Source organism: Canis lupus, chromosome 25 (assembly GCF_011100685.1).
Source record: "Canis lupus familiaris isolate Mischka breed German Shepherd chromosome 25, alternate assembly UU_Cfam_GSD_1.0, whole genome shotgun sequence".
NCBI lineage: Eukaryota > Metazoa > Chordata > Mammalia > Carnivora > Canidae > Canis > Canis lupus.
The window spans coordinates 6,427,977-6,442,849 of NC_049246.1; the positions used below are offsets into that span (position 1 = coordinate 6,427,977).

A 14,873-nucleotide genomic window follows, 5' to 3' on the forward strand; every position below is an offset into this window, starting at 1 on the left:
ATTTATTCTTTCATTTTTCTCAAAATCTGATCTCAAGATGTAGACAGTTAGGAATCTTGATAATTCAGACCTAAGAAATGTTCACAGACCATCCCTCCAGTTCAAAAAAGAACTTTTATCCATTCTATAATAGACAACTTCCAAATGATCATATAAGAAGTGTGAATCTCAAGCTCAAATTATAGATAAATATCTCCAAATGAATTATAGCTCTAGTTTCTTCTATTTTTTTTACTTTTGATTTAAAATAATACTTTAATGACAACATACATATGTTTATTCTATACAGTTGAGACATAGTTTAATTAAAATAATTTTTTACAAGACATTAAATATTGGAGTGTCTATCATATTTAAGAGAAATTTTCCTAAGTGACAGCTTAAAACACATGTAAGGCCAAGGGCTGGAATGTATAAAAATACTCTCATAGAAATTATATTCTGGTAGAAAAAAATAATGTCTAAGAATTAGAATTGGAAGATGCCTTGAGGAACAATGAAATCTCATCCTTGGTGAGTTTAAAGGAGTGGCTCAGTCAAGAATGCTACATAGGTCATTCTTGCATTTTTATTGGAGGCTGGAAACAAGGACCATAACCTCCCCTTCAACCATGACTATGACACTCATTTCTCAAATCCCTGGTAGTTGAGAAGGGTGATATGAAGAAATAATCAGGGAAGGGAGTGGAATATCTACTTAGCACCAATATTGTATGTGTACAATATGCTTTATTTCCATTTATTTAATCAGTTCTGGTGAGATGGACATTACACCATTTACTGATAAAACATGAGATTCAGACCTAAGACACAGCAAAATAAATTTGACCTCTAATACTTCAGATTTCAAAATTCATGTTCGTTCCACACACAATACCACTATATATAATATAATTTCTTTACCCTTACTTTGCAATGACTACTATAATCTTGAATTATACTATGACTACTATAATCAATTGTCTTCAAGACCAATTTTAGAAAAAGATTTAAAAATAACTTCTGCCAACTCATTTTTCAATTAAAAAAAAGCATCCTCGAGGCATATGCCATTCCATTATGCTCCTTGGGAGCTCATTTCTGTATTTTAATGAGGATTGTGCATTACATGTGTTCAAGCCTGTTGATGGCTTGCTGGGCAAAATGTTCTCCAAACATAAGCACGGAATACTACTACTAGGCTGAACCAGGAGCTTCATTCTCATTTCAGAATCTCTAATGGCATCAAGCATAGTACTTTCTCAATAAAGAAGTAGTCAATTGAATCTGATATTATTACTGGGAATGTTAACAACATATGCTAATGAAGCAATTATATGATTTAAAGCCAATGACTATGAATTGATAAGCTGTGCTATCCGGAAAATTTATTTAACCTCTCTGAATCTAATTATTCATATGTAAGATATTAATCAATATTTACCTTTCAAGTTATTGTGAGTATTAAAGATAACTTGTGTAAAGTACCTAGGCTATTTCTTATCACATAGGAGGCACTTACTAAAGAGTAGCTATTATTATCCTTGATTTGTTAGATTCTTATTAGAATAAATATCTGTATGGGTTTGAAATTATAAAGCAATTTTTCCAGTAGTTCTGTTAGATGATTTATTATATACTTTTATTCCAGAAGGTTGACTACATATAACTTTCTGAAGGTAGTTCTATTTAATTGACTAAGAATGGCATTTTTCTAAGAAATGTAAAAAACTAAAATTTCCCAGATTAAGAAAAATACTACTTTTAGTATAGCCAGTGATGTATACAGAGCACTTAAACGGAGTTTAAAACATGATCTATGTCATCAGGAAACAGACATTATAGTTGGAATGACAAGATCAAAACACATAAAAGAATCAGAGAGTAATTACTAAAAAATACTCTACTGGTAATAACATGACAGATCTCAGAAAAGGGAGCCATCAGAGTGGGGTCTAGAAGCAAATATCTTGGATTAAATTCTTCCCCCATCACTGACTAGATATGCACAGGTTAATTAACTTTCTTTAGTTTTTTTTTTTTTTAAGTTAATTAAATGACGGTTTATTTCAAAATTAGTCTTAGGGTGTCCAAGGGCTGGAGCCAGACTACGTAAGGCGCGGTGAGCGCGCCCGCCTCCCTCCCACCGCGGAGAGGCCGCCACCGGCCCCGCCCTCCGTCCCGCCTCCGAGGATCCCTAGGACTAGAAGCCAACAGCTAAGGAGCCCGCGCGCTTGCTCATGCTTAATCCAGGTTAAGGTACACGTTGAAACACACGTCGGGGGGTACGTGGTGTCATGCAGTCCCTGAGATAGGATGACTCTTGCTCCGTGACCTCCGCAGCAAGGCTGCCCCCGAGGGCAGGGTGGGGTGGACAGAAACTTTTAAAGTGTAGTCCGGTAGCAAAGTGGGCACCTTCTCAGCATCCTCCTTCATGGCAAAGAGAACGTTTGCCAGCATCTGGAGATCTTCCCCCGCCGGGGCAAGGCTTTCTTCTCGTCAGGGCTGAGCGTGTTCAGATACTGTATGTCGGTTCCCGAGGAGCCGAAGGTCTGGAGGACGCCGCTCTGCAGACCTGCAGGCCGTTGGAGATGCTTCCAGCCGGAGCGCTTGAGGGGCCTCTGGCTTCCCTTCCCTATCCGGCTGCTCTGCAGGCTCAGACCTCTCCCTCCGCCCCTTCTTCGTCAGTTCTCGGGGCTCCTTCTGCTTCTTCTGAACCTCAGTGAGCACCGTGATGAAGGAGTTCTCTTCCTCCTCAAACTCCAGCTGCACCAGCTCCTCCGAGAAGCCGGGGTGGCGCCCTCCACCTGGTCCAGCAGCTCGGTCAGCTCCGACCCCGACATGTGCCTCAGGCCTTTGTAGGACCAGTCGTTGTTGAAGGTCTGGGTCAAGACCCGCATCTCCTGCAGGAGGACCGAGGCTGCCTGGGAGGAGGTTTCTCCCTTCTCCTCCTCTTCCAGAACCTCCTCTTCTTCCTCAGGGTCTGGGGAGTTCTGCATCATTTCTTCAGTCTCCTCAATCACCTGATCTGCTGTGAGTAGAGGCTCCTCATTGATGCCAGAATCACGTTCACTCTTCTCATCCAGCTCTTCCTCTTCTTTCTCGTGGATCTCAGTGTCAGAGCTGTTGCCATTCAGAGCCTCCATGTTTGGGTCCCTCCGGCCTTCTGAGAGTGAAGGGATGTAATTGTCTGTCAGAGCATCCCAAGCCTCCTCATCCTGCAGGGTCTCCTCCTCCTCTTGGATCTGGAACTGGTTCTTCACGGGAGCTAGGGTCTCCGTCTTGGCATTGTAGTTCCGAAAGCAGACATTGAGCTTCTCCTCAAATTCATTCACGAGGTCCTCCACAGACTCGAAGCAGTGGGCCCTCCATTATTGCACAGCAATGGGACAACTGCCACTTTCAGGATTCGTTTACCTGTGCGGGTCCTGGTGGAGGGAGGCGGGTTGCGTGGCTCAGCGGGACACCCCCATCCACCAGGCGGGGACACCCCCATCCACCAGGCGGGGAGCCGTGGTAGTGGTGGCAGCTGCGAGCCAGCGAGCGCTCCCGCGCAGCTCCGCCAGCTCCCGGCTCCACTCCCCTTCTCCACCCTGCCCCCTCCCTTTCTTTAGGTTTTGTAGAAGGTACACTCTAGAGTGATCACCAGTAAGTCATACTCTTGTATAATCTCCTCCCTTTGAATGCTTGCTACGAACCAACAGAACCCATGGATTTGCTTCTAATCAGTAGGATGTGGCAACAGTCAAGAAATGTTGCAGATGTAATCAAAGTTTTCTAATCATTTGACTTTAAGTTAATCAAGACAACCTCCTGCAAGCCTCAAAGAAGAAGCAAGACACTATGAGTTGTACAGCTGTAAGAAAACTAATTCTACAACAAACAGGTGAACATGGAAGAGGATGCCTGAGCTTTGGACAGGACTTCAGATCCAGCCAATGCCTTGATTACAGCCTTGTGAGATCTTGAGACTATGACCCAGCTAAGCCATGCTCAGACTCCTGTAAATATGAGTTATTAAATGTAGATGATGTTTTAAGCCAGTAAGTGTATAATAATTTGTTATGCAGCAATATAGGCTTCAATTTCCTCATTTGTAAAATAAGACTAAAAATAATTCATACTATAAAAGCTTGTAATTAAAATTTTGTAATGGCACCTATTATCAGATAAGCTTGATAATTCATATAACAACTCCATCACCAGTATCCATTTTAGAGAGTCCAGTTAAATATACTTGAGAAACCTGCAAAATTTGAGGCAGTGCTTATGCTTGTCCATAAATGAAAAACTGAAAACTTAAACTTTAAAATGTCAATTTTAAACACAAATAAAATAAACACAAATAGTTTGCATAATATTTTTTCTTTGCTAAAATCACAGACACCACCACAATATTGAAGTTGGCAATCAAAATCATGAAATCCTCTAATGACTGTTACGTAATAAGCTCCAAGCATGTTTTATATGGCTCATTCCAGTCATCAAAGCAAGGGTGAGAAGTACAGAAAGAGCTCTGCCTTTATATACTTTAGTAATCAAGGTTTCATATCATTGGAACAGGTCAACTGCTAGAGGTGGTCACCAGATTTCCCAACATTTTCTCCACAGAATTTGGAACAATTTTCACTCCACTTCAATCTGGTCACTGTACCAACTGACTACAAGTATACAGCTCATGTGAAGAAAAAATTTTAAATTTTAATCCACCTGTGAAGTGGTGAAGGCAGAGTCCTTGAATCAATAGAATGTACCCTGAAAAAAAGAAGTGCTTCTAAATTCTGTCCCTAATTTTTTACTAAATTCTAAATTCTGCTCCTGTATTATTTATAAATTCATTATTGTATAAAATTATAAATCTACTCAGACATCACAATAAATCAGCAAAAGGTTGAAATAATTACCAAGATTATTTGAAATATGGATTCATGCTCATTGTCATTAATGTTGAAACTCTCCCTAAGTGCATGATATATATTAAAATAGCTGATTATTATATGAAGAATTACTATTAGCAAGATCCAAAACTTAAATGAAATATTTGTAACATGTTGAAGGTAAAAGAAACTTAAATTTTTGAACCTAATACATGACAAAATTCCATTAAATATAATGAAAAATGTTTAGATGCTTCATTGGATGTTTCCCCCCAAATATTAAAAATTTAAAAGACACCACGGAAGAGGTAGTAATTCTTCTTAAAAGAGTAAGAATGGTCCAAATAATATCCAGAAAATTATATCATATCAAACCAAAATGCATATCTTACCAGAAAATATTATTAGAGGAAAGCAAATTTTCTAAAGAAACATGTATTAAGCTGATTACAAGTTGATTAATTACAAGTTGAGAGAAGTTTGTCACTAAACATTTATATAAATGTACAGGTTTTGAATATATCTTGGTTTATAGTACTTTCTAGATTCTTTCAAAAATAAACAGAGGAATATAGGTTTTGTGATCATCTTAAGGAAAGATGTACTAGATAAGATATATTCTTAATAGTGAATAATTGTGGAACAACAAAAGTTTATGGAAATCCACATAATAATATCTACTAATGATTTTAAATATATTATGAGGTAAGTTTCATATACAGTACCACATATGAAATAAATCTGCTACATCACATATAAATTATATCAGCAAACAAGTTGAAGGCAGAAAAGCATAAAATGCCAGTAGATACTATCAATGTGGCTAACATCATATAAAAAGACTTTAGAATATAATTTCTGGCCATGCAAATACTAGATTTCAGCACATACCTCCCAAGTATAACTAAAAAGACTATACATAACATTTTAAAAGTCCAGTTGAAAGCATGAGACCAAGAAGCCAGAACTTGAGCATCAAAAATTCCAGAAAGGAGAGAAAGGCATAACAGTAAAACCAAAAATGTGTTCTTCTTTTCCCTTTGAAGTATTTGCTGATTCATGAGCAGAGCAAGACTAGAAGATAAGAGATCAGAACAAAATGTCAGCTAAAGGACTGAGAAACTAGGAAGAGCAATCCTCAATTTCATTTTGTTAGAGAGACAAAAATTGAATTTCAGGGCTCATCAAGGAGATGAAGTCCCAGTGAGTAGCCTGGCTCTCAGATGCAACCCCTGAAGGGTAACCCTAGAATAGACTGCAAATAGTTAAGGTCTTTAAAATACTGCAGTCCAGGAATGTGTTCTATCCTGACTGGATTAAGCTGGCCTGCCCCTACTCTCACTACTTAAAATAATCTAAAATTAATTTCCTCGCAAAGATATTATTATAATCATACATGATGTCTAGCATTCAATTAAAAATTACCACATATACCAAGAAACATTGTCAAGACAAAAAGAAAATAGAATATAGAAATAGACTGAGGGGTGATCCAGACATTAGAGTTAGCAGATACAGACTTTAAAATAGCAGTGGTTAAATGTCAAAAAAAGATGATAAGAGATTTTTAGAAGAAAAGTAGAATATATTTTAAAAATCAAATAGAAATTCTATAATTTAATATACAATAACTAAAATTAATAATTCAGTAGATAAGTTCATCAATAGATTGGGCCCAGTGAAAAGATGATTTTACTGAACAGAAAGATAGAAAATATGCAGATGAAAGCATGAAAAAATATGGAAAAATTAGAAAACAATATAAGAAATATATAGATTTTAATAAGTTCTGTGATACATACAATCAGTGTCCTAAAATGATAACAGAGAATGTGGCAGAAGTAATATTGAAACGATATGACCTAGAATATTCAAAACGGATGAAGGACATCAACTTACATAATCAAGAAGTGCTTTAAACATCAATATTTTGAAAAAATAAATAAATTCACACTTAGGCACACTATAGTAAAACTGCTAAACACCAAAGACAGAAAAATCCTAAAGATAGCTAAAGAAAACCAGCACATTATCTTCACAGGAGAAATAGTAAGCCTGGGCTGATCTTTTAACAGAGAAGGAGGGAGCCAGAAGACAATAAAAGGATATCTTTATAGTGCCAAACTAGAATTATATAGTCCATTAAAATATCTTTCAGAAATGAAAGTAAATTTGAGATGTTTTAGCCAAACAAAAACTAAGGAAATTTATCACCAATTGACTTTCCTAAAATAATTACTAAAGGAAATTCCTTGGGCAAATGGAAAACAGTCTTGAACAAAATGCAAGAAGGAATACAAGGTGGTATAAGTGACAAATATGTGGACAAATATAAATGGAGCGTGACTATACAAAACAATAATAATAATCTGCTGCATAGTTTAAAATACACTAAAATAGATGATAACAGTTTGGGGGAAAGGCAGAATGAGAATAAATGGACTTAAAGTATTCTAAGTTTCCAGCATAATCAGACAATTGATAAAAGTAATATTTTTTGTTTGACTGCAGTAGGTCAATTGTAAGTATTAAATAACAGAAGAAGGTATAACAGACAAGGTAATTGAAATTAAAATAAAAATATTTTTTTACTCATAAAGAAGATGATATAGTAAAATGATGGTTATGAGAACAAAATGGTGAATACATTTGGCATATTTCTCATATGTAAAATACTGCACATATCAAATGCAAGTATCTAACTCATATGTAAAATACTGCACATATCAAATCTGCGTATCTAACTTATGAATTTAAACAAAAACTCAACAAATTATTTCCCTTCCTAAAAAAATATTAAGTAGGAAGAAAACAATAAATTTGAAACATAAATTAATAAAATAAAACACAACAATAAAATAAATAAAAATAAAAAAAATATTTTCTTCAATAAAGAAAATCAACACAACCAAAGGGTTTTTTTTTAAAGATTTTTATTTATATATGTATTGAGAGAGGGAATGACTATGCACATGCACAAACAGGGGGGAGAGGCAGAAGAAGAGGAAAAGAATCTCAAGCAGACTCCACACTGACTGTGTAGCTGCTGCAAAGCTCCATCCCCTGACTCTGAGATCATGACCTGAGTCAAAATCAAAAGTTGGCCACTTAACCAAGTAAGCCACTCAGGCGCCCCTTTTTAAACATTAGTAAAATGAATAAACCTCCAGGAAGATGGATTAGGGGAAAAAAAATGAAAAGAACATAAACTGTCAAAATCAGAAATACACAAAGATGATATAATCTCAGATTTGACAAATATTTAAAGGACAAGAGAAAATCATAATTTTATGCTCTGGGTGTTTTCTCTGACATCCCCAACCAATTCTCTGATTCTCCAGATACCGAGTGGGTACCCAACAATTCATTTCAATTCTGACACTCTCTACCCAGAGTTAGTACAGACACCACAGGTTAAGGACTCAGTCTCACAAAACTGCCCCCACTCAGACACCAGTCACAAATCCAGTGCCATCCACACTTCTGACTAGCTATAAATCAGGTGTTCCTAGGATCCCCTTGTCAGTTTCAATAATTTACTAGAATAGCTCACAGAATTTAGAAAAATAGTGTACTTAGGTTTACTTTATTCATCCTTATTATAAAGGATACAACTCAGGAAGGGCCAAATGGAAGAGATATGTTCTCTACAAGGTATTGGGGGCCAGAGCAGCACTTTTTGTCATAGCAACAACTGAAAAGTACCCAAATCCCTATTTAAAAGAGTTAAGTAAATTGTAGTATATTCACACAACGGCATACTGTTCAGTGATGAGAATGAAGAAATCACAAATATTTATCATAATGTTGAGAAGACAAGGTAACGAAATACTATACACTGCATGATTCTACTTGTATAAGACGCAAAAAACAGGAACAACAAATTGATCTACATGCTGAAAGTCAGTACAACGGTTACCTCTGGGAAAGGTAATGACCACAAGGAATCCCCAGGGGAGCCTCTATAGCGTGCTAGTGATGTTCTGCTTCTCTACCTCATGCTTGTTTCATGGGTGCTTTTACTTTGCGAAAATTCATGAAGTTGAAACTTACAGTTTTTCTGAATGTAAGCTGGGCTTCAATAAAGAGTTTAAAAATAAAATATGATTTTAAAAATGGAATGGAACATATTTCCCCAAGGAAGTGAAGAATATGCCAACATATTTAACATACAAACTTCCAATTACTTTATTTTTCTAAATTACCTTCATGGCCCTGAAGGCATTTCAGTTTGGAACTCTTGTTGGGGGGGCATAATATAAAATACGAACCTTTTTTTTGTGTGTGTGTGTGGCTAGGCTTTATCTTGAGCTATGGCTTTGAAAATGTGAGATCCTAACTACTAATGTACTCCTTTATGGAATTTGCAAACATCCTTAGACTGTGTGGGGAAGGGATGGGAGGAAAGGAGAAATAACTTTAAACTAGGTCAGATAATAGAAACCTTGGTGAAGCCCACAGGTTGTTTCTCTTCCTTAATGATCTTCTGGATGAATATGTACAGTGGGCATTGTCCTATAACCAAGAATAGAGAAAAGTAGTCACTTTCTCCTGGGGCTGGCTCTACTATGCAGGGAGCAGAGACTTACAAGGAGGGCCAGGTACCCCACAGTCATCCTCATAAATACTAACAGGCTAGTGGCTTGAGAAATAACGAAAAGAGACACCACCCTCAGGAACACATTAGAGGAACATATCTTACTGCTCTCAGGTAGCCACTTAGAATTTTTGAAGTGGCAAAGTTAATCTAAAATATAATTTCAGTTAAGATTAATTGTAGATAACACGTAGGGCTAAACATGATCACAACTCATTTTCCAAGTTATCTGATTATCCTCTCATATGTATTCCAAATCCATGTTCTTACATCACCCCACTATCAACCTTCATCTTCACATGGCATTTTCTCTGTGTGCCTGTTTGTTTTTGTATTCAAATTTCCCCTTCTCATAAGGACACAAGTCATGCTGGATTAGGTTCTACCCTAATAACCTCATCCTAACTAATTACACCTGCAATGGCCTTATTTCCAAATATGATTACATTCTGATGTACCAGGGATTAGGGCTTCAACACATGAATTGGAGGGGTGGGGTGAAATAGTCTGATTCATAACAGATCTTATTTCCGAAGAAGGTCACATGAACAGCTACTAGGGGTTGAGACTTCAAAATCCTTTTTAGGGACACAATTCAACCCATACAGCACCTATTCTTTTAGATGAATAGTACTTTAGGCCAGGAAAATTACCCCATAATGCAATCCACTCCTAGTATCTTCTCAGTCCCTAAGTAAATTCTAGGTGTTCATGGACTTTCACCTGCCATCTGTGTTACTTGTTACCATGTTTATCTCTTTGATTGCATCTCCCCGATGCTGTTTCAATGACCACTTGAGCTTTCTATGCCTTTGGGACAATGTGCATAAAGCTTTCTGACTTCCTTGCCCTGCATGCCTCTCCCTTCTCACATTATTACGCCAACCCACCTATGCCCACATGCACACATGGGCACAAAACACCCCTTACACCAGAACTCCACATACAAGAAAGATGAGGCCAGTTCTGTGGCCCAGGTGCTATTCATGTCCCTCAGTGTATCATCTGGGTGGAGCTGCTCATGCCATTCATGCTTATGTCATTCATGTTATGAAAGTGTGCTTCAGCTCCAACATATCTTTACCTGCTAGCACATTCTGGTATAACTGTGTAGACACAGGCAATGGATTTCAAGTTTTACCCAGTATTTTATTTTATTTTATTTTATTTTATTTTATTTTATTTTATTTTATTTATTTTATTTTATTTTATTTTATTTTATTTTATTTTATTTTATTATTTTGTTATTTTATCTTTTTGAGAGAGTGAGAAAAAGGGGGGAGAAAGAGAGTCTTAGGCAGGTTCCATGCTCAGCACAGAGCCCCACACTTGGGCTCAATTTCAAAATCCTGACTGAGATCATAACCTGAGCCAAAATCAGGAGTCTAACTGACTGAGCCACCCAGATGCCCCTTGTCCAGTATTTTTAAGACATTTTTTCTTTTTGTTTTGTTTTCCCTAACAGACAAGTAATGCTGACTCTGTTCTCTTCCTACAAAATGAATCAGAACATGCTTAAGAGTGACAGGATGAGTAAGGTACAAGAGTTTCAAGAAATTGGATAGTGCATTAAGCTACATCCTTTTTGTGTAAACATGAATGACAGTGGAATTCTAAATCCTCTCTTCCCACTACCACCTCATAAGTTAAGATCAAAGGAAAAATGCTACAATCAATAGTTATTATTAAAACATTAAAAGGCAATGTATTGAAGTATGAAAGAAAAAAATTATTTGTAATTGGGAAGGAAATTTAATTGTGCCCTCCAATTTATTGCACTTACAAGCTGGAATTAGAACAATTTCAGGTCACCAGTCACTTAACTCCATCGAATTCTAGTAAGTCGCATGTAATATTAATCCCAAGTAAAACTTCTATGCATTATGGAATAAAAGAGTCCTAATTTCCCAAAGAAAAAAGGTAATGCATTTTGGTATCATTTGAATGTCAGAGACTTCCTGCTCATAACTAGCAAGTTTCATGACACCTTTAAATTTTACAATTACATTTCTTTTTTTTAATTTTTATTTATTTATTCATGAGAGACACACAGAGAGAGGCAGAGGGAGAAGCAGGCTCCATGCAGGGAGCCTGACGTGGGACTTGATCCCGGGTCTCCAGGATCACATCCTGAGCCAAAGGTGGCACTAAACTGCTGAGCCACCCGGGCTGCCCTACAATTACATTTCTAAAATTTGTTGTCACAATCATTATATCCAGAATCCCATGCAGTTGTTTACTTAAAACATGCTCTCCACTTGACATTTGGGGGGAAAAAAGATGAAGACATCTCAAAGCAGAAAAAAAAAAATTATGACACTTCAGAGGGAAGATTGACATGATCAAGTCCTCTGGTAACTGAAAGAAGACCCTCAAACCAAGAAAGGTAGCCAAAAGATACCAAATGTAGAGGCAGTCTGGGAGGAGAGTTTTGGCAGGGCACACTGCCACATGGGCAGGTCATCAGGAAGGGTGGGATCCAGCCATGCAGGCTGGCAAGTGCTTCATGACGTGAGAGTTTGGGACTTGGGTTGCAAGGAAGGACTCCAGGTCCCAGAAAAGGTACTTTTGGAGAAAGGCAACACTTCACTTGTAGAGAAAAAAAAAAAATAGTGCTAGAGGATAACCAAGGATAGATGCCATGGCATAGGAGACAAATGACAAGAGAGCGGCTTACAAAAAATGGAACACAAAAAGGCAAAGGTGGGCTAAAGGCAAGGATGCCTACTGCTGAGTCTAATCAGGGTCAGAATGGATCATAAAAACAAGCTGTCAGGAATAAGCAGCAGGAGATCGAGCTATAGAAAGAGGGGTGCCTCAGAGGCTGGGCTATCGGAAGAATTTGGTGATTATTGATTCTAATGTCCAAAAAACAATAGAGGGACCTAAGCCAAAACACATGGTCATCTCGGAACTCAGGGAGGAGTCTTCATTCTGCCTCTTCATCTCTCACTGCTTCCTTCTCCCTCTTCCTGCCTCCCTCTCCCGTTCTCCCTCTCAATCACTTTCTTACTCTTCTTGCCTTTGTCTCTAGGCTCTGTTTGTAAATATTTGATTTCTCTGGCCTGTTTGTCTTCCTTTCATTCCTCTTATGCCCTCCTTTCTCCCTCTCCTCTCCTCTCTGTCATCTGACCGCCTATCTTAGCATCCCCACACCATTCGACAGTCTTTTCACCCACCTACCTCTCTTACTATTCCTTCCTTCTCCAATCCTGGAGTCTCCTTCTACCCATCATATTAAAATGACATATTTTTCTTAATTTCATGTAGCTATTCAATGAAACTTTAAAATACCAAATTTAGAGAAGATCTTTAGGATGTTTTTAATATTTCTTTCTCATGAAAAGACAAAAGCAAATTATTTTCCTTCTAATGCATCTGATATGGGAGACTTTTTTCCCCTAAGAAGGGGAAAAAGAATCAGTGATTCTTAATAAGAAACAAAAAAGTTTCTCCCCTCACCCTTGTTTTCAAATTTCCTAAGTCATCATTTGAAAAAGTCTCACCAACAATGAGATTCTTTGTACATTATTAAATTCTATCATCTCATTGATTTACCATCTCTTTGTTATACCAGAGATAAAGAAGATGAGAATCTGACTCACTCTTATAAATGGTAACAATTATATTCATCATGGCTAGGTCTCTTTGAACATCACAAAGGAGCATCCAGCCCAATAATAGCAGTGGCCATACAAGCCGTGGTAATAAAAGATGATCTCTAAACCAATAATAAGTTCTCAGGGTACATTGTTCCCCCCGCACTGACCAGCAGTTTATTTTAACACAATAAGACCTCATTCCCAAAAGATGTAGGACAGGTAAAATGTAATTATTGCACACTTTATTTGTTCACTCAGATCTCCATGTGTTTTCTGACCTCTGATACTGAAACTGCCACTGAGGCTTATATTTCCTATTATCAGCTTGGCATTAGCAAGCTAGAAAAGGAAAAAGAAAAACAACCACAGCTTAGAAGAATTTATTGTCTGCCATAAGCGCTTGCATCAATGAGGCTGAGCAGCTGGCTCAAAGCTCTTATAATATCACCATCTGTAACTCAAAGGGAAAACGAGTATCTCTGATTTTTCAAAGGGTAAAGGGAGTACAATTGTATTTATTAGGTGTTCAAAAGCTTTGACAAGAGAGGCCTGTCAGACGTTATCAGCATGTGCCAGTTGGCACACAGATTGTGGACATATTGTCCATTTAAGTTGTCAGTATACAAGTCTCAACCAATGTTTGCAAATCTGCATAGCAAAAGCCAGTCGTTGTTGTCATGATCCCTGGAATACTGCTTAGGGACTGGTGTCCCCACTGTTTAAAACTTACATAGCAATGTGCTTTGCAGGAGAAATAAACAAAAATTTGTATAGACATGGTGGACCATACATTATTTCTACATGATTACCTTGGTAATATAAGAATTTGCTGGCTCTCCTTGCTCTAGAGCTTTCCCTATACTTTTTCTTCTCCATTTGACAACTTCTATCTTCATTCCTTCCAGGGCGCCCAGTTTTGAAGCTTCTTGGAATCTTTTGTGTCACTAATAAAATATATTTTATAATATAAGCCTCACTAACACATTTTAGTACCTGCATTTTTTCTTGAAACACAGGAAATATGAAAGAATACCCTAATAAATGGGGGAGAAAACAATGTTTTTTGAGGGAAAGATTATTATAAAAGATATCTGTTCTTTCCAAATAAATATATACTGTAAGACAATTCCAATCAAAGTCACAAATGATAGAATAAATGGCTTTTATGGCTTTCTTCACCTTTTTGAAACTTTACAAAATAATATTTAGAAAAATAAATAGGCAAGGATCACTAAGATTTCTTTAATGATGTTACCATCGTAATGAGGAGGAACTTTCTGTACCACAAATTAAAATGTGTTTTGTAGCTACAACAATTAAAATCAGTGTGGTACCTATGCAACAATAGAGAAACAACGGGACAGATTATTGGGACGCTAAATTCTATGCAGGCAGAGCTTGTGTGTGTCCTGTTCTGACGATTTTATTCATTCTGATATCTTCACAGTGCTTGGAACATAGTAAACATTTGTAGAATAAACGAGCTAGCATGGGAAAGGCAATATACATAGCATTGGAACATAAATACACATATACATACGTTCTGATTATCTTAAATCAGTGAAAAACAAATGTTTTATTCAAAAAGTGTTGAGAAAATCGCCTTTTAAGGAAACAATATACTGTTTTAATCATCACCTCACAGAATGCATGAATAGAACTTGACTTGATCTATAATTAAAGTGTAAAAAAGAATTCATAAAAACCTAGAAGAAAACAAATGATTACAAATTTTATCTTTGGATTGGGGATTGGAAGCTTTAGAGGTAGGGAAAGGAACCTTCAATGTTTTAAAAAATATATACCAGATGTCATAAA

General features: G+C 37.0%; 1 pseudogene; it reads right to left on the reverse strand.

Moving 5' to 3' along the window:
• Positions 1-2,274: 2,274 nt before the first annotated feature.
• On the reverse strand, positions 2,275-9,746 carry LOC486013 (annotated as a pseudogene).
• Between the last annotated feature and the right edge of the window lie 5,127 nt (positions 9,747-14,873).